The 12,647-nt window shown below is 40.8% G+C and overlaps 1 protein-coding gene across 1 annotated transcript in view; it reads left to right on the top strand.

Annotated features, from left to right (window-relative positions):
* The first annotated feature begins 7,955 nt into the window (after positions 1 to 7,955).
* Positions 7,956 to 12,647, top strand: part of BEND6 (BEN domain containing 6) — a 39,923-nt gene continuing 35,231 nt past the window's right edge. The window contains exon 1 of the mRNA XM_024216497.2: positions 7,956 to 8,079. The gene's annotated coding sequence lies outside the window, so the exon portion shown is untranslated. The remainder of the gene's footprint in view (positions 8,080 to 12,647) is intronic.

Raw genomic sequence — 12,647 nt, 5'->3', positions numbered from 1 at the left:
TCATCATAAATAAATAACAAACGATACTACCCAATGCATTGCTACCTACATGCAGAAATTTCTGGCACAAGTACATTTATCCCTACTATGGATTTTGGAGACCACATGTTTTCTAATTCAGTGGTGGAGAAAACTGGAAAATATTCAGAGAAAAGATTTAAATCTATAGTATTATTTTTGCTCTACATTTGAAAAACATCAAGCTGTAGTGTAGCATTTATCACAAAGATTGTTTTCCCTTTGCCATATTGCCAACCACACATATTCAAAAATCATGAGGCAGCCCCCCCAAATCATCATCAGTGGCCGAAAAATCAGAAGATTTTAAAAATAATAAATTTGGTTTCATTTTATTTGATGTCTTGTTTTTGAGCCTTTGGGATTCATGTTTTCAAGCTGTTCTCCACAACCATGAGAGCTAGATGCTTACTTTTTCAAAAATGAAAGATGAGATTCTCACATGATCTCATGACTCCAGGAGCTGAAGCTATCAGAAAAACCCAAATACCTCACGACTTGGCATAAAATCTCAAGAGCTGGCAACACTACCAAGTCAAATGTAAACCTTTAAATGATAGTGTGACAGTGTACCCCATAAGGCTTTATGGGGAGGGGGTGCTTATAAATGTATGTATGACATAACTGGAATATGTTTTGTGCTGCCTGTGCCAGGTAACATATCTCCGTAAAGGTTATGGTCTACTATATCTATTCATCCTATTTGTACATATATATATCATTTTCTACTTGAGGTTAAGAATATGGGCTGTATGCTTGCTTGGTTTCTAAGTAAGCTTTGGGAGGCATTTGGTCAGCTTCTTTAGGAAGGAATTCGCCAGGTTAAGTACCTGATCAGGGAACAATGCATCTTGGAATGCTCCAATCCACATAAGAAGTCTTCCTGGAGACATGCAAGATTCCATGTGGGCAATGGCTTCAGCCTGTAAAGACTGAGTCATGCAGGGACATGTGACTTGCCCAGGTGACTCCAGAACTCCATCTTGGAGCTGGACTTTGCATAGGAGGGAGGAGGGGGGGTCTCCTCCCACAAGAGAGAGTCTATTTAACCTTGGGGGAGACCCCTCCATTTTGTCTTCAGCTGGCTAAAGAAGGAGCCTCTCCACCCCCCCAGGATGCTTGAAGGAAGCTGAAACAAAAGACAGTAACTACAGGGGGTGTGAGTGATTGCTGGACCCAGGCTGAAGGGAGATTAGCCTGTAAAAGGGAGCATTCTGGAACTGGTGAGGAACTTATCTGTATTTAGTTTGATCAGGCATAGATTTGCGCATTTTATTTTATTTTGCTTGTGACTTACTTTGTTCTGTCTGTTACTACTTTGAACCACTTAAATCCTACTGTCTGTATTTAATAAAATCACTTTTTATTTAGTAATTTACTCAGAGTATGTATTAATACCTGGGGGAGCAAACAGCTGTGCATATCTCTCTATCAGTGTTATAGAGGGCGAACAATTTATGAGTTTGCCCTGCATAAGCTTTATGCAGGGTAAAATGGATTTATCTGGGTTTAGACCCCATTGGGAGTTGAGCATCTGAGTGCTAAAGACAAGCACACTCCTGTGAGCTGTTTTTGGGTAAACTTGCAGTTTTGGGACAAGTGATTCAGATCCTGAGTCTGTGTTGGAGCCAGACAGGAGTGGCTGGCTCAGCAAGACAGGGTGCTGGAGCCCTAAGCTGGCAGGGAAACCAGAAGCAGGGGTAGTCTTGGCACATCGGGTGGCAGCTCCCAAGGGGGTTTCTGTGATCCAACCCGTCACAGATAGATTTTAGATGCTTAAATATATGGTTACCAAATCAAATCTAACTTTAAAAAATAAGCTAGTATAAAATGGAACTGGCTTGATGGGCCCAATCTTGAAGTATTTACTTAGAGATCCCAAAACACCCAGAACCTGATTAAATAAGTGAATAGTTTGTCATTTGGAGTTTTGAATAAATAAATAAACAATGCCTCTCAATACTTACTTGGGGTAAAACTCCCATTGAGCTTTGTTGGCAGTTTTGAGCTTTGTTGGCAGGGACGAAACCCAAAATATTTCCTTCTCTAGCTGTTTCTCTGAAATTTTCTTAAAATATATAGATAGGATAACTGCATCAAGCAAAGCCTGATTTTTGCACTCATGCAGCATATACAGACCCTTGGAAATTAGCTGGTCTCTAGTGACCCTGTGAATAGGGGAGGCAATTTACAAGTTTATTCCATTACCAGTTCCAGTGGTGTTTCCCATGTTGAGCACAGGGAGTCCAACTCAAACTGGTAGAAGCTTCAAAATGGAGTGAAATTGTTAAGGGCAACTGCAGTAACGATCGCTTTAAAGAACTAGTGTTCCAGTAACTATCAAGGCCAAAACAGCCATTCAGGTTCAGTGAAAGCTGCACAGCTGAAAATCAGCTTAAATTGGTTGTAAATGAGTGTCAGCAGGGCAGATGGGGAGAGAGGAATCTGTTGTATCTTACAACTACTCATATCTTCCAGTTGGTTGCTTTTCCTGCTGCAATCCTTCGTTTTAACCCCCTAGAGAGTATGTCATTCCAATTTACCTTAACGAGGACTTATGCCAATTTACCTCTTGCTTTGGCCTAATATGTAATTTTTTTCCAACAACAAAAATCTGAAATATCTGTGTAGTGCTTATAATATACTGCTGAGATATGTGTTTTGCAAAGACTTTCAAAACTTGGAGGTAATTTTACCCCCCAAAAAGAGCACGGTACTCTCATGAAATTTATCAGCAGAACGCAGAATTCAGCATAGGATGAGTTATGGAGTATAAATAACTGTTCAAAGTTAATATCCACCCTTCCATTACCTCATCAGAGATGTGATTATATTGCTTTACAGTGTGCTGTCCTCATTAATTTTTAATTTGGGGATAATGTTTTAGTACTAAAGAGAGCAACGGATTAATAGTGTTCACTAGAGACAGTCATAATAGGCATATACCATGCAAGCTATAGTCCTGACAATGAACTTCAATACTGATTTGCAACACCCATTTTTCCAAATCTGAGTCTCTCCTGGCAGACTGCCAATCATGCAAAAATTGCCAATAGTTCTGTGATTATGGTAATCATCATTCTTGAAGGACTACAATTAGACCACCAAATGCATGTTCATGTCTGACGTAAGTCACATTTGAATGTAGATCTCAGAAGGTGAATAACTAATGCGTAAACCCATTCTGCTATTTACCACAGATCCTGTCTTTCTTCCTCATTTATTAAGGCAAATATAGCTATGTTTAATACAGCTCTACCTCGATATAACGCTGTCCTCGGGAGCCAAAAAATCTTACCATGTTATAGGTGAAACTGCGTTATATAGAACTTGCTTTGATCCACTGGAGTGTGCAGCCCCCTCCGCCCCCGAGCATTGCTTTACCGTGTTCTATCCGAATTCGTGTTATATCGGGGTAGAGGTGTATATAACTAATCACAACTAGAACCAGCCAGCCATAGCAGTAGAAAATTATAACCACAGCAGCATGACTTTACAGTCACTTTTTGGGCAAGAAACTACAAACTCCAACTTTCCAAATACGATTCTTTGTCTTTTGTCAGATTTTATATGAATTGATATAAAGTCCATAATATTTTGTGCTATAGTACAAAATGCTAAACTTTGCTAAACTAATGAGAATGCTAAACTTTGTTTTATATGGCATTGCTAATGTTTGTGCAAGGATCCTTATTATATTTTGTAATTCAGAAATTTTTAATATTCTTTAAAATAAATATTTATTTTCAAACACATTTTTAAAATAGTGTCATTTCATGATGTCAAATTAATCAACTTATTTCTCTAAGAATCCTAAATTTAATTCAGTTTACAAAATCTCAGGTCAATTTAATCTGATAAAGAGGAAAAAACAGCATTTCTACTGACAAACATAATGTTGAACAGTAGTGATGGTGATGTTGAATTATAACATATATAGAAAGGAGTAAAAAAATACAACTTTTCATATTCCAGCTAATGAGATTCCAGTAAAGTAAAAGTTAGAGGACATTTTAAAATATGAAGTTTGTGCATGAGGTAGAATACAAATAGACACAGCAGGGTTAACAAAATAGCATTAAACACTTTACACTGTGACAGGTTTCAGAGGGGTAGCCATGTTAGTCTGTATCAGCAAAAACAACAAGGTGTCCTTGTGGCACCTTAGAGACTAACAATCTGATGAAGTGGGTTCTAGCCCACGAAAGCTTATGCCCAAATAAATTTGTTAGTCTCTAAGGTGCCACAAGGATTCCTTGTTGTTTTGATTTTACACTGTGTATTATTATGATTATTTGTATTACTGTAGTGCTTACAACCCCTTGAAAACCTTCATATTTCCATTGTAACAGAGAAGATAGTAAGTTCATTCCGTTGAAACTGAAAAGACATCTCTCAATTCAGTGTAAGACATTAAAGAAGTTCCTACCCAGTCTCCAGTCTTAGCTGGGAGATATACGTTTACATGGAGACCAATCATTTCACTGGGTGGGAAAGAAGCCAGGTGAAAATGTTTATCTTCCAGTGGGACTTGGTTCCTGTTTTAATACAGAACTGATTGTCTTGTCACACTAGCAGCAAAGATGAACTTCTATAGTGTAAACAGAAGAGGCCTCCCCTACTAACTACATTCCCCAAATGACCTTCTTTTGAGAAAATTACCCAATGCCTCCAAAAGCACTTAAAGGTATGTCTAAGCTACAGCCACTGCAGAGGCATACCTACAGCCCTGCAGCAGTGCCATTGTAGCACCATAGTGTAGACGCTTCCTACATCGACAGAAGGGGTTTTCCCGTCAACATAATTAATCCACCTCTCCAAGAGGCGATAGCTAGGTTGACAGAAGAATTCTTCTGTTGACCTAGCTGCAGCTACATGGGGTAGGTCAGCCTAACTACAGCACTCAGGGTGCTATACTTTTCACAGCCCTGAGTGATAAAAATTAGATTGACCTAGCTGTAAGTGTAGACCAGGGCTATATGAATTAGAAATCCAAGTTTCATGAAAAAGAGACCTAGGCACTTTTGAAAATTTTACCCATGTTTTTAATGTGTGTGTGTGGGGGGGGGGATGTAAACACGAAAATAGATCTGTCCATGCAAAACTCTTTCTGGAGCTCCAAACCAACAAGTACCTTCAGAAGTGGGTATGAATCTATGTCTACTGTTTCTTTAAATCTGTAGCAGGAAGTCAGGCAGGAGAGGAACTGGGGAAGATTCTAGGCAGAAGCCTTACAGTGAAGTACAGAGAGAATAGCTTTAGGGATAATATTATTTTCCTTATTCTAAAAATGTTCCTTGTTTGTGGTTAGAGCCCTGGCACCAACTGGGGTGTGGGGGAGTGCTTGCTCAACATTCCCTAGGCCACAGAGCCAGAGGGGCCATGGCCTGACCACTTGTAAACAGTAGTCCCATACTAAATCAGTACGGCTGCTGTTGGAATAATCTGGAGCATTGCTGCGGCTGCATGGACACAGCGCCACTGAAATGTGACCTGACTGTCCCTTTGTACAAAAGGAAGGGCAGCCAGGCCTAATTTCCATGAGCAGTGGTGCGATCTGATGAACAAGGTTGCAAGACCACTCAAATTTGGCCTGATTGCCCCTCTTATCCAGATGGAAGGGTAGCTGGGCCAACTGGAGTTGCAACCTAGCACGTGGGGAGTCTGTTCCTGTAAAGCAGAGAAGAGGGGACTCTGCTGAGAACTCAGCTGCTGGCAGCACTGGCCCATGCACTGTGTGGATAAAAGAGAGGGGAAACGCTCTGTCTGAGGGAAACTCTCTGTCCTGGTTCCCTATGTGGAGGTGGGCCAGAAACAGAATTTCCCTCCCTCCCTCAAGATATATCTGAATTGGTGCCCACAGGCTAGAGGAAACCAACTCTTTCTGAATTTCTTTACCATTAAAACAGGAGAGGTGGGAGACCCTTGACCTATTAATATACAATTATGGTGTCTGAAAATAAAATTTTGTCAAGTCTTATTCCTAACTTGAAGTACTGATCTTCAGCTCCAACTGAGTTTTCAAGTGAAGCGGACAGCTCTGAAATAGCAAGTCAGCAAAACACAGGTGATCGCTGACAATACAGCAAAGAAATGGAAGCTCTGTTAGGTCAATATGTACCAGCCATGCATATCTCCATATTGCCTGCATCAACTGTTTTTTATGTATTTACCTATCATTCTTATTACAGGCACCTAAAACAAACAATGCTCTTATTTAAGTAAGCAATTGCTTTAGTGATCATTAAATAGGCCAAATAATATTAAATAATATCAATTAATATTAAATGAAGCACTAGCATGCTCTGTGAAAGGCTTCAGTGAAAAATAGGGATTTTCGTGCAAAATAGGGATTTTCGTGCAAAATAAAAAGTGCACAAATGATAAAGACTTTAACAATTTGTACTCATGTAAGAGAACTTCTTCTGACCTTGAAATTGCGTGCTAAATAAATTACCTCGGAGCGACAGTGATGAGTTCTCATTACAGCATCTGGAAGGAAAAGAGAAAGACATAGATAGGACTGCATCTGGCTCAGTTTCAGATTCACTTAAGTTAACGAGTTTGATTTCAGTACTTGTTGTTTTATGCAGATTCTTTAGTGAGATCTGAGTCTCCAAGCCCAACTTGCAGCCGCCTCAGGCGTTTATATTTAATTCATCTGCTAGAAGTGGATGGTGAAGTTCTGGTGTACTTGAGAAATCAGGGGGTTCGCGTCCCTTACTTTCCTCCCACCAGCTGAGATTTCGTTAAGGGATGGGTGGAGACTAGGCTGCCGCAGTCCTGGACTCAGCTTGAATTCTCTAAAGCCTTTGCCCTAATAAACTGAGGCTAAGGCGCTCTATGCGGTCGTTTTAGAAACAAAATCCAAGGCAGAAAATGAGCCCACCTGGGAGGGGAGAGCGGGATATATTTGTATTTAAAGAGCCTAGATTCCTCCTGCCTTGGAAAGGAAGGCACCGCATCTCTTACCTCGGCTCCTTGAGCGCCCTGAAAGGACGGATTTGATAGGATGCCTCCCTTTCTGGAGCTTGCGGTGCCAGCAGCAGAAGAATAAAATCGTAGCAATGGTCCCCAGCAGGAGCATGAGCAAGAAGAGGGCACATTGGATGCTGTAAGGTCGCAGCAAAACCAGGAACGCGGCGGCGATCATGGTTCCAGTGCGTGTGTGCGGGGCTGAGCCTGGAGCTCAGAGAGGAACGCCGGGCAGGCTTCTTATCTAGGCAGCAGGATCCCTGGTCCGTGCGCTCCTGAAATCAGGATCCGGAATGGCTGCAGCCGACACACACAGCGCTGCTGCGATGTGCTAGTGAGTTAGTGGGGAGAGGACTTCAGTCCATGACTCAGCAGACGAGAAGGAGGCGGCGGCACCAGCAGCAAGGGGGATTTTTCCGCCGGCTTGTACACCACTGAGAGCAGCGAGCGAGCGAGGCGGTGCCGATGGATCAGCAGCACCTAGCTGCAGTCCTGCCCTGGAACATGGAGGGGCCCCCCCGCTTGAGCGGATCTTGCAGCATTGCACCGTGCTGTGCACCTCCAGCTCCTGCATCACAGAAATGCCCTGTTTTAATGCTGCTGCTGCTGCTGACACCGAGGCGATGGCTGCCCATCGGTTGGCAATTTACAGCAGGGGCGGGAGGAGGAAAGGGGCTGAATCCCAAAGTTTGCTGCTGCTGCTGCCTCTGGCTGCTCATCAAGCGGATTTTGTTTTTTTGGTTTGGACTTGGCTGGCTGGTGGCTGATGACATCACACGAGCTGCAGCTGCTGCAGAGGGGAGCGAAGATGGCTGCGGCGAGGTACAGTAAGGGATGAAGAGGAGGTGCAAGGAGGAGTGTCTCCCAGGAGCCGGGCAGAGAGCGCTGCACGGTGTGGGGGCAGTGTCCGGAGCAGGAGAGCACCGCGAGCGGAACAACCGCCAGGCGTGGAGAGAGAAGCAGCCAGACAAAGCATCTGCCCGCAGGCTGCTTCCTTCCCTCTGGAGCTGAAGATCTTTCCTCTTGCCGCTTCAGAAGAGGAGACAAGACGCTGGGAAACAGAACCACAAGCAAGAAAGTAACACGGTGAAGTAGCATATTGCCCTTCATTCCTCTCCCCCCTTCGCTTGCTCTAGGCAAGTCCACTACTAACGCTTGTCCCACTCTCTGCCTTCGGCACGCGTTAAAAGAAGTTCCTTTTGTTAGGGGCAGATTTATCTTGGTGTCATCCTAAAACAAAAAAATAGCTTGTCTGCACTTGCCCACTCTGTGTTTGCAGGTTTCAAGAGTGCTGGTGGGTGAGCTGCAGTCCCAAGAACTTTTATTTGGGTTCAGAGTCAATTCTGTTTTAAGCAAATGTTGGGGGGAGAGGGGAGAGCCTCACTAAGGGTCTGGTATTCTTTTCACTGCTACAAGGTTTGCTGTGCAGGGTACCCTTTAAATAGCAAATACAAACAGGGACACAAGTCAAAACCAGTTTCCTGAAGGATCGATAACGATATACAAGGAATTGAAAAAAATATTGTAAATGAATAATTGATATGTATATTACTGCATTTTGATACCTCCTCTTTTGCAGAGAGGTTTATTTCTGTTGCCTGGTTTAGTGCAATAACTGACTGAGTACTGAAGAGATTGTGTAGCTGTCAGTCATACAGAATACCGTTTTTTATGTTATAAAATACATGCAGCGTATATTGTAAGAGAGGTATAATTTACATAGTTAGCTAAAACATTTTATATATGAAAGCCTGTTGGGAAGTTCCCTGGTGCTGTGGGGTGCTGCAGCAAAATCAATTATATCAGAATACCATATATGCTGGCTTCCTGCAGTAAACTGCAATATGCTGCAGCAAATGTCACCTCCAGTGATCTTCATTGCACACTGTTATGTTGGGATGAAGAAACCAAATGGATCCTATATACTGTTAATGTATATAACAACTATGTTTCAGTATTTGTAACTGAAGGCATAATACTTTAAGAATTATCTTTCAGAAATTATGCACAAATACAATACAAATCTCTTATTACATTGTAAAAATACCCAATGAAAAAATACATGTATATTTTGGTAATATTATGCAATAATATTTACAAGTATAATCCTAAAAAGTTAGAATTCATTGGTAAAGAAAATAGTGTTCATTTTATGTGGCTTACACGCACAATTCAGAGAAATATTTTACAAACTTTTTATTAATAATCAAATGCACTTTATATAAATCAAATTGCAGTGCTCTTTATGCTTTTATATAACAAAAGCTGTGGATACAAGTGTGTGCCTAGATTTAAAATACACTACGAGACCAGCTGAGTTTATAGAGAGAAACCTAATTGTGATTCCTTGAGTAAGTATGGGTAAAATGATCTATGAAATTCGGCTTATTTATCACTAAATTGTTGTATAACTCCTTAGTAGACTCTTAAGATTGTGGAAATCCATTTTTAGTTGATCTAGTTTTTTTTCTGGATTCAGACTGATGGTGGGTGGCGTGTCTAACCCAGAAAAAGAATAGTTCTGGTGTTTTTTTAGTTATGAGATATTTCATCCCACATTTTTAATAATGTGATAGTTTATCCCACCATGTTGAGAGAGAATTATTCTGTAGTATTACATTATAAATAGAAAGTTTAACTGCATAGGGTACAGGCATTATAGTACATTCTTCATTATCTGGGAAATAACAGATGCGATCAGGTTGCATTGCATCATGATGCTACAGTGAAATGTTTCCTGATACCGCAGTACACTGCAGTAAGTCTGTATTAATGCAGATTACTTGGAGATTATTAAAGGTTCATGTTGCCTCACTTGAACATGAGACAACTCAATGTATTCTCCATTACAGCACACTGCCCTACTGCTATGTCTTGTTGCACTGTTGCTGTCACAAAAAACTTTTCAACACCTTTCAATCTGTATTGATTTATTATAAGATTTTAGGAGATCCTAGGAAGTGTACTGTAACAATGACCACACAATGCATTGCTGTGAATAAGGGCCATGGAACGTAGGTATTTTCTCATTATCTCTGAATAGAAATGGGTAGAAGGCATTTGGCTGCAAGTAAATCTGTAATATTGGCTCATTTAGAAGGCAAAAGCCCTAATTTTCTTTTACTAAGGGTTATTGCGCAATCCTCACATGAGGATATTATTTTGCCAAAGAGACATGATGAATTTCATTACATCTACTTCTCTTTTGCATTTGAAAAATGTAAAAGAGAATATAGTTTATTTCAAGAAATATGTGCACAAATGTCAGATAGTGACTGCTGTCGGCTTCTGAGCCTCAGCAAACTGGGCCATTCCCCTCATTTACATTAACCTCTGCTCTGCCTCTATCAATATCTATATTACACCATTATTCTGTTTTTGCTAAGCATTTTCCTTTTCTGTACAGGAGTTAAAACATTATTCCCATTACTTATTATGGTCAATAAGAATTACTGTAAGTCATTGAAGGGATTTCACTTTAAAAAAAATTGAAACAAGGTTATTAGCTATTTGGAAAATATACACACAGGAAATAAAATGATATCTGAAAGATAAAAAGAATATATTTATTTGTACAACAGCTTTTCTACAAACTTCTTCCCAAAAATGCTTTGCAGAGAGGTAATCTTAATACAATTACAGAGTTTTATAATCGGATAGGAGAAGAGAGACAGAAATAAAGGGAGGAAGTTAAAAGAGAAAAGCTGTACTTTCAGGTGAGATTTGACATCAAAGGGAGAGTGCTTGAAGTGAAGGGATACTGAAAGCTGTTTCAGAGCAGGAGATGCAGGGTAGGGTCTCTAGGACCAACTATAGCAACAGTGTGTGGAATGACAGAGGCCAGTGCTGAGGTGGCAGGGACGAGGAGTACTGAGAAACAAGTTCCTTGAGAGAGGCTGAAGCAAATCTGTGGAGGGTTTTATGAACAAGGAAACAATTTTGAATTGGAATGAATGGAGAGAAGAGCTGGTGATTTAGGATGTGCATGATGTGGCTGCACTTCTTTATATGTATAAGGTCAAAGGTAGCATCGTGCACACGCTGGAATCTGGACGACTGGCAGTGTGGGAGGAGGACAAGACAAGTTCCAACCAGGGACTCCATGGTTATTATGGATAATAAAGGCAAATGGAAGTTCTGAGTGGAGGAGGGAGATAGGGTGGTGTTGGAGGATGCCCCCTAGTTGGAATCATTCTCATTAGATAATTTCACACAGCTGGTTTATCCCTTTGCAAAAGAAAAAGGGAGAAAAAGTTGTATGGGAATATTGTGCCTTTAAGTACAGCCCTGAGCATGGGATGCTGTGGCACGATTCGTTCCATGCATCCTCCTGCTTCCAGGCATGTAGTAATTTGCTGCTGACCTAAACAGCTGTAATTCATTACTCCCCTCCATATGCACACCTCTCCCTCCCCCATCCTTCTGCTAGCTGGGCAGTACTGGCTGGCAAGTTGGGGTAAACCAAGTTTCCACCCTTTTCCCTGCCCTCTTGGCCCCACATGTGGGCCTGTAAGTCCAAGTCACAGTCTAGCCCATGTTCCTTGATAATTTATACACCGATGAAGGGATGCGTGCACCTTCAAAGATCATCACAGAGCTAGATCAATGAGAGATAAGGGCACTCACCATTTCACAGAAGTCACTTAGCATCTTACAGTTTCAGGTCCTGTATATTTCAGTTTACAGTAACAAGACTCCTTGCAAAAAAAAAAGTCACATAATTGGCTGATCTGGTGACCTGGATGTATGAAACCGATTAAGAAGATATGTTTAAGATTACTGTAAACCTGAGTAAGTGAAAAAGTACAACCCTTTTCTTTCATATATATTACAATATGTCTTGGGTACTGTGACTTTATTGGTTGTATAGTAAGTCTCTGGGGGAGTGTTTGGAGTTTTATTTCAAAAGGCCTGATAAAAATGTTTTATCCAGCATTACACTGCCAACATTTGAAATTCCCTGAGCTCTGATTATTCAACTTTTTTTCTGAACAGATAAGAAATAAAAATACAAAGCCTGAAATGTAATTTATTATCAGAAGCAGTAAGCATTAACATATCCTCAACTATATTATATCCTGTTTAAAAGACTCCTTCCCTGGTAGAATGATTATCACATAATTTAAATAAAACCTCATTTGTTTCTTCTAGAAAACCTGAAGTCACAAACGAAAAAGGAAAATGCTATCCTGTGTGGATTTTTCCAACATTCACATTGCTGAATAATGGGCATCATTACGCTTTTGTCCTCAACATTTTAAAAATTATGCTATGTGAAACTATAGGTTCAAATCTCAGCAGGGTCACCTCAACACTTCATTCTTCCAAGACAGTTAAATTGAGGGTTCAGTGCCGTGTTTTTATATGTTTAAAGAGCACATTACTTAATCAATCAATCATTAAGTACCGTATATAGTCATTCATAAGCTGAATATTTTTGGTAAAAAAGTGACGCATCAAAGAGCGGGGGTCGGCTTATAAACGGGTCTACATCAAAATTTGATGATTTTAAACTCTATGGAATCATTGAATTGAATATCTAATACATTGTCGTTTTGTTTACCTGGAGCGTCTGCAGGCATGGAGCCCCTCAGCTCCCTGTGGCCGCGGTTCGCCATTCCCAGCCAATGGGAGCTACTTCCCGCAGCTCCCAT

The sequence above is a fragment of the Terrapene carolina genome, unplaced genomic scaffold (genome assembly GCF_002925995.2).
Source record: "Terrapene carolina triunguis isolate 2854851 unplaced genomic scaffold, T_m_triunguis-2.0 Scaffold42, whole genome shotgun sequence".
Lineage (NCBI taxonomy): Eukaryota > Metazoa > Chordata > Testudines > Emydidae > Terrapene > Terrapene triunguis.
Note: the sequence above shows the minus strand (reverse complement) of the source record. Positions and strands in the feature narration are given on the sequence as shown.